A 7,454-nucleotide genomic window follows, 5' to 3' on the forward strand; every position below is an offset into this window, starting at 1 on the left:
AAAAAGCGCAGGAGGCAACAGGTGAAGAATCATTCGAATTTTGGCTTCACCTCAGCTGAATCTGATTCCACAGAGGATTCTAATATGGAGGGCGCTAGGCGTTTGCCTTTTTTAGAGAGAGAAAATATGGACAAAACAGATCCAGGAGGAGGGGCCGGAGAGGCGGCCGGAAACACAGAAAATCGGAGTATGCACAGAGAACAACGTCCAACGAGGAAGAACACGATGAAAATGAGGAACACGAAGGACAGTTAAATGATAATAGGAGCTTGGTGGTAAATATTTCTTCTGTCACTCTCTCTGAAATTGAACTCAAAGTATTGTCTAAAGGCCTTTCATTTTGCCCGTCTAGTAACCCTGATTGGTTTTCGTTAGAAGTTGACCTGCATGCCTTTTTTAGGAGGTTAAGACTATCTTCATTTTTTGCTGATAAATGTAATGATGAGTCGTTTAGTACGAATGTACCATCACGGGGTTTTACTCTGCGGGAGTTGGGGTTATATACCAAAAGTGATTTTCAGCCACCCAATAGGGATCATTTTGTAGAATCCTATATTGTATTGGTTCAGAGGGATATCGATAGATTAAAAAAGACATTTAAACCTCCGAGCAATTGTAATATGACAGTGGCTGATAAGAAAGTTTTGAGGGCCTTGGCAGATAATTCTTTGTTAACCATTAAACAGGCCGATAAAGGCGGGGCGGTTGTCGTTATGGACAGTGTAAAATACAAAGCAGAAATCTTACGGCAACTGGGAGATCGATGTGTCTATGAGAAACTACCAAGTAATCCCACTACTCGTTTTCAGAAGGAATTACAACTTGTGGTCAGTGACTCCCTAGCCATGGGACTCATTGACCACAAGTTGTCAGAATTTTTGATCGTTGATGCACCAGTGATACCGGTGATATATATACTACCGAAAATTCATAAGGATTTGGAAAACCCCCCCGGAAGGCCTATTGTCTCGGGGAGGGGCTCTCTATTTAATAAGACAGCGATTTTCTTAGATAAAGTATTGCGTACCTATGCTATATCAGCTAGATCTTACATTCGTGACACGAATGATTTCCTTGACAAACTTGAAGGCATCACTGTGTCTGAGACCACCTTGCTTGCATCGTTTGACGTTGTATCTTTATACACGTCGATCGAGCATGACAAGGGGCTCGACGCAGTTTCTTGTGCGCTATCGGGCTCTGACGTGGCCCCGGAGAGTGCACGACTTGTCCTCACACTGTTAGAGCTCATCCTCAGGAGGAATTATTTTCTCTTTGGGGATGAGTTCTTTTTACAGTTGAGGGGTACCGCCATGGGGTCCAATGTGGCCCCCACTTATGCAAACATCTATATGGCGGTATTCGAGGACAGGTTTGTGTACTGTTCCAGCCTCTGGCGCCACGTCAGGGCCTGGTGGCGTTACATTGATGATATTTTTTTGATTTGGGATGGTAATGTGACAGAACTTAATGAGTTTCACCATTATCTTAATGGAGTATACGTGGAATTACAGTTTACTTTGACCTCTTCTACTTCTCAGCTCCAGTTTTTGGATACCCTTGTTTATAAAGAAGGAGATAAATTGAAGACAGACATTTTTGTGAAGGAGACCGATAGAAATGGCCTGTTGCTATTTGATAGCAACCATCCTCGGAGAATGGTTAACTCCTTACCATGGAGCCAACTCTTGAGGGTGCGGAGAATAGTGTCGGATGACACTGTGGTTGATCGGAGGCTGGATGAAATGTGTCTGAAGTTCTCCAACAGGGGTTATCCCAAGAAGGAGCTTTGCAGATTTAGTCATAAGGCTCGGAATATATCACGGGAGTCCACTCGTAAATCAGGGTCCTTGAAGCAGCCCGGGGAACGTATCCCTTTTGTATCTACATACACTTCAGCTAGTGGTCAAATTGACAGGATTTTGAAAAAACATTGGATGGGTTTGCAGCGCGGTTTACCATCTATACCAGCGTTTAAAAACTATCCAATGATGTCATACAGAAGGGGTCGCAATCTGGGTGATAGTTTGGTGAGATCGGATATTGGATCATCTAAGAGCTCCCTAGTCCAATCGACTCTAAGCACACCCAGACTTGGAAATTTTCCATGTCTGGGGTGTGCGAGCTGTAACAACATGCTTAAAGGGGAATTTTTCTATCACCCTCATACGGGGAAGAAGATTTATCTGAAGGAACGATACACTTGTTCTTATAGTGTTTTTATAGTGTTTTTGTCGTTTTTTATTGTTTTTAGCGATTGATTATACAATATCCTTTTCCGTCCCTAGGTAGTGTCACTCTATTGATCTATCTGATCAAAATGGCTTTTTCCATGTTTTATCTTGAGTTACACCTTATAGATGGCTAATTATATCTATTTATATTTATTTAGGTTCCCTTGGCAACCCGTTGTGGCCGTGGCTGCACAGATCCAATGGTTATAGGCGCCTGTGTATTGGCATCTGGCTAGCTGACTCTGTGACGTCGCATCTGGGACGTCCTGTTTGTGACGCGCCGGCGTCCTCTTTGCATGTGGGTTGGCGGGGGGCGTGGCATCTCACTGTGCCGCTGGATCTGCCTGTATCGTGGCTTACGATGCGGCGGTTTCCGGCGGTACTGAGTCTGCGCGCATCCGCGGCTTCCCCTGTGCGTGGGGGATGGATGGTTGCGTCACTGTGGGGCGGACCCGGTTGTGTGATCACGTGAGGTGGGCGGGCTGTTGTCATGACGCACAGCTACACCTATCAGGGTGCTTCTGAGTCCTCTGCGGCCAGGTGGCTTGCCGTAGTGAGTCGCAGGGTTGTGATGTAGTCATGGTATATGATATAAGTGTTTGCCTGATTGGTTACCGGGGACTGGCTTGGAAGCATGATGGGGTTTGATAGGCTGGTTGAATTTTGGCGCCCACCGCAGAATTGATCCGGATTGGACAGGAGGATCGCTGCAAGGACTGTTTCATTGGAAATTTGTAGCCGTGACTACGGATATGCCGGAACCTAATTGGCTGGACGGAATATAAACATTGCAGCAATATTATGTTATATGCTTTTGAGATTTGATTTTCTTTGTTTCTAACGCTGCAGATATTGTATGTATCTATTTTAATGTATTATATATAGTTTGATTGATGTTACTTTTTGTATTTGTATATGTAATTAGTGGCTGGTTGGTGATTGGTGCCCTGTGTGGTATCCACACCATTTAAGTCGACACTTTGTACTGTGCTACATGCTTGAAAAAGACCAGGATACTGGTCGAAACGTTGCTTTTACATGGACCAATAAAGTTTTCTTTTTTGATACCACGACACCCGGCTGGAGCGCTGTTCATCTTCCTTTGGACTATTGTACATATCCAGGTTGGTTCCCTGGACAAGGAACGAGCGCCCGTTTGTGTGAGTGCTGTCAGCCCGATCTTTTTTCTACTACATGGCTTTACTACTCTGGCGGAGAAAATTGCGCGGGAGCTCACGCCAATTTTTTCCGCCATTTAACCCTTTATTTTAAGAGCTAGAACGGCCAAATTTTGCAGATACACACTACTGACATTAGTAGTGTGGAATCTGCAAAAAAAAAGGAGAAAAGACATGGTTTACTGTATGTAAACCATGTCTCAAATCATGTCGGGTTTTAGGAAGGAGAAAGAAAAAGCCGGCAATTGAATTACCGGCTTTCAAGCTGTATAGCGCTGGAAAAAATATTAATATATATACATATATGTGTCTACTGACATATATATATATATATATATATAGACAGTATATATATATTTTTTTTTATTTTTGGGACCCATGGATCACTTCTATAGCGGTATGTTGGTTTTGCAAGCCTGCGAGAAAACCACGCAGTACGGATGCCATACGGATTACATACGGAGGATGCCATGCGCAAAAAACGCTGACACACCCTGCCTACGGAGGAGCTACGGACCACTATTTTCGGGACTTTTCAGCGTATTACGGCCGTAATATACGGACCGTATTGTTTTACGCTGTGTGTGACGCCGGCCTAATTGTGAGTGAGCCCCCTCCACTGATGAGAAGCCCCCACAGATGAGAGGTCTCTGGTCTCTTTATTGCTGGCAGACACAGGACTTATGGCAGTGTCACCTTTTCTTCTCCGGACAATCACTCTTCCAGATATCCCAAACAGTTTGTAGGGGCCTTCATCAGAGAAAATATCGCACCTGTCACCTCCATAATTCCATGACTTTTCCTGCAATTTTAATGTTGAGGGTTATATTCCCCCCTTTACACTGGTAGCAAGTCAGAGCGTAACATGAGACCCCCTGTTCTCCAAAACTTGTAGATCACTGGGGGTCCAAACACTTTGATCAATAGAAAAATGGGCCTCCAAAAAAACCTTTGATACAGTGGCCTCACATGTGCTCCATTTATTAGCTACGGGTCTGTCATCCATAGCAGTCCTATAGACGATGAGTGGAGCAATAACACCTATGTGCAGCCATGGCTTCATCCCACAAGTAGTAGCTCAGAAACCTTTCTGTCTTGATGAGACAACCCCTGTTATAGTGACCATAGCTGGGACAAGTCACTTTATTGTTAGTTTGCGTTTTTCTAGCTGCTGCGTTTTAATTTTAAAGTGATTTTCCCACAAATAATACAATGGCTGAACCAGATATGTGTTACCCCTATTGATAGAAAAGGAGATAAATTACTGACCCCCCCAAATACTGGGACCAGGGCTGCTCTGAATGAGCCGGAGGATGACTGGCGCAGCTCCGATCCATTCATTCTCTGTGCGACTGACGAAAATTGTCCAGTGCACAACTCAGTTATTTCCAAGTGGTCTAATATAAAAACAGCGTGGAGACGAATATGCAAGACCACCGATCGATTCAGATCGAGCAGAGACATTACTCAGATACACAGCTCACATACATGGCTCAGACTCCAAAGCTCAGATTCACAGCTCACATACATGGCTCAGACACACAGCTCAAACACACGGTTCAGACACATGGTTCAGATACACGGCTCAGGTACAATGGCTCAGACACATGGCTCAGACTCACTGCTCAGATACACGGCTCAGACACAGGGCTCAGATTCACTGCTCAGATGCACGGCTCACATACACGGCTCAGATACATGGCTCAAATACACGGCTCACACGGCTCAGACGCACGGCTCAGATACACGACTGCTTGATAATAATTTAATTCTTTATTAACTTCATACAAGATATCACATATAGAAGTTCCCACCATGATGATAATGATGATGGGTCCTGGACTCACGGAGAGTCGTCCGTCAACGCTCAGGAGAGGAGAAACCCCCAGTGGAGGAAACCTCTAGGGAACCCTGTCTGACGTGCCCTTCCCCAGGATGGTGCTGGATCATGGCAGCATGTTCCATAGATCGGGGCGGATGCAGCAGAAGATTCACTGATCCTGTGATCACATCTGACTGCAGAAAGTAATGAGGACAGAGACCGAGCCCGGAATCTGCCTTGTCCTGAGGTGCGGCTGATCTGCTCCTGACATGGCGGCCGCCACATCATTGACTTGTCACCACCGTCATCTCTAGCTGTACCCCATCTTCATTTTGGGGGTACAAAGAGACCCCGGCTCTGAAACAGTGATCTGCAGATAAATAAAATAAACCTGATCATGGAGCAGCCGAATATTACATTTCAAAGACGTCACTGACAATCATTGCACTCCTCTTACCTGGATTATATTTTGTCCATGGTGATGACAGAAACACTGACACTTGTTATAGCCATGACTTGGGGTCATTCCTGTTCTGGTTCACACTTCTGTGTACAAAATAACAGAAAACACTTTATAATCCTGCGATAATTAATCTCTTAATACATCTTTATGCGGGCTGGAGCTAAGTTCATCTGATACACAGCTCCGCATCCTCTGCTGTCTGTCACTAGTTATAAATCTGGGTACCACTAGGGGGAGAAGTGGAGCCTGTACATTGTGGTGAGTGGGAGCTCCCCCTAGTGGTGACTGCAGGCAGTCAGGATGTGACCACAGTTGTGTACATGGTTCTGGATCATTTCACAGTAATGGTCACTTCTCCCCTCGTCTTCATCCATAAACTATTCCATGTCCTCACAATATGGCGTCATGGCTGCTGCTATTATCACCTACTGCCATTACATTACGCGCTCGCACTCTTGTAATAATAATCTCACCTTATGTAAGGTGTTGTGGAGCTTATGCTGGTATAAGTGCAATATGCAGCAGCACGTTCACACGTTTAACAGAAAAAAAAAACCTAACACAAAAACAAAAAGAGGAACTACTATCCAGTAGCTGGAGACGTCTTATAAACTCTTTAAACAATGAACTTACATGATTTAGGGTTTGAGGGCGTCCGATGCGATCCATCTCTGGGCCTGGATGTGACGGCCGGATTTACTCGCTTCATGCTCTTTCTGAAATAAGAAGTAAAAAAATGTATATTACACTCCCCAAATAATGGCAGCACACCCCCATCATATTTATATATTCACTATATTGAGACTATTATGGAAAGTCCATGGTTACTTACTGGTGCAGACTGGTCTCTGGCCTCGGGTCATGTCCAGTGAAGATCGGGGCGATCTCTTGGAACGTCTTATACTCTTCCTGCCGTTTATAGACATGGAGTCACTTCCTGACCTTAAGAAAAAATAAAAACAATGAAGATCAGACGCCGCCAGTAATGACAGCATGTCCCCCATCATATTTATACATGCACCATATTGAGGGTATTATGGAAAGTCCATGGTTACTTACTGGTGCAGACTGGTCTGTGACCCCGGGTCATGTCCGGTGAAGGTTGGGGCGATTTCTCAGACCGTCATAGTCTCTACATGCCGTTTATAGACATGGAGTCCCTTCTGGACCTTTTTGGGAAATCGCTGATCCTGCTGTTCTGATACTGGAACTCAGCTCTGGGTTCATAAATATTGTGAGATGGAAAGAAACAGAACATCAGGATACAATGAGGATACAATGACACTCACCACCATGTCTGACAACATGACTTTTGGTGATATACATATATTATCACCTGAGAAGACGTAGTAACTCTGTAACAAGGAACTTACGTGATTTAGGGCTTTGAGGGCGTCCGATGCGATCCATCTCTGGCCTGGATGTGACGGCCGGAGTTTCTTGCTTGTGTTCTTTCTGGAATAAGTAAAAGAATGAATATTAGACACCCCCAATAATGGCAGCACACCCCCATTTATACATTCACTATATTGAGGGTATTATGGAAAGTATATGGTTACTTACTGGTCTCAGGTCGTGTCCGGTGAAGGCCGGGGCGATCGCTTCATCATAGACGCTACATGCCGTTTATAGACATGGAGTCACTGCTTGACCTTTTTGGGAAATCCGCTGATCCTGCCGGTCTGCAGGCAGGATATTAGATGAGTCCTCATCTTCTGATGCTGGAACTCAGCTCTGGGTTCACCGCCTTCTGCCAT

The 7,454-nt window shown here is 44.8% G+C and overlaps 1 long non-coding RNA gene across 1 annotated transcript; it reads right to left on the reverse strand.

Moving 5' to 3' along the window:
* Window positions 1-5,473: 5,473 nt before the first annotated feature.
* On the reverse strand, window positions 5,474-6,853 carry LOC138680511 (uncharacterized). The gene is made up of 5 exons (XR_011321627.1): window positions 6,757-6,853; window positions 6,530-6,639; window positions 6,331-6,413; window positions 5,692-5,780; window positions 5,474-5,604 (listed from the first exon to the last, which is right to left on the reverse strand). It is a non-coding gene; the product is annotated as an uncharacterized lncRNA (long non-coding RNA).
* Between the last annotated feature and the right edge of the window lie 601 nt (window positions 6,854-7,454).

This window comes from Ranitomeya imitator, chromosome 5 (assembly GCF_032444005.1).
Source record: "Ranitomeya imitator isolate aRanImi1 chromosome 5, aRanImi1.pri, whole genome shotgun sequence".
Classification (NCBI taxonomy): Eukaryota; Metazoa; Chordata; class Amphibia; order Anura; family Dendrobatidae; genus Ranitomeya; species Ranitomeya imitator.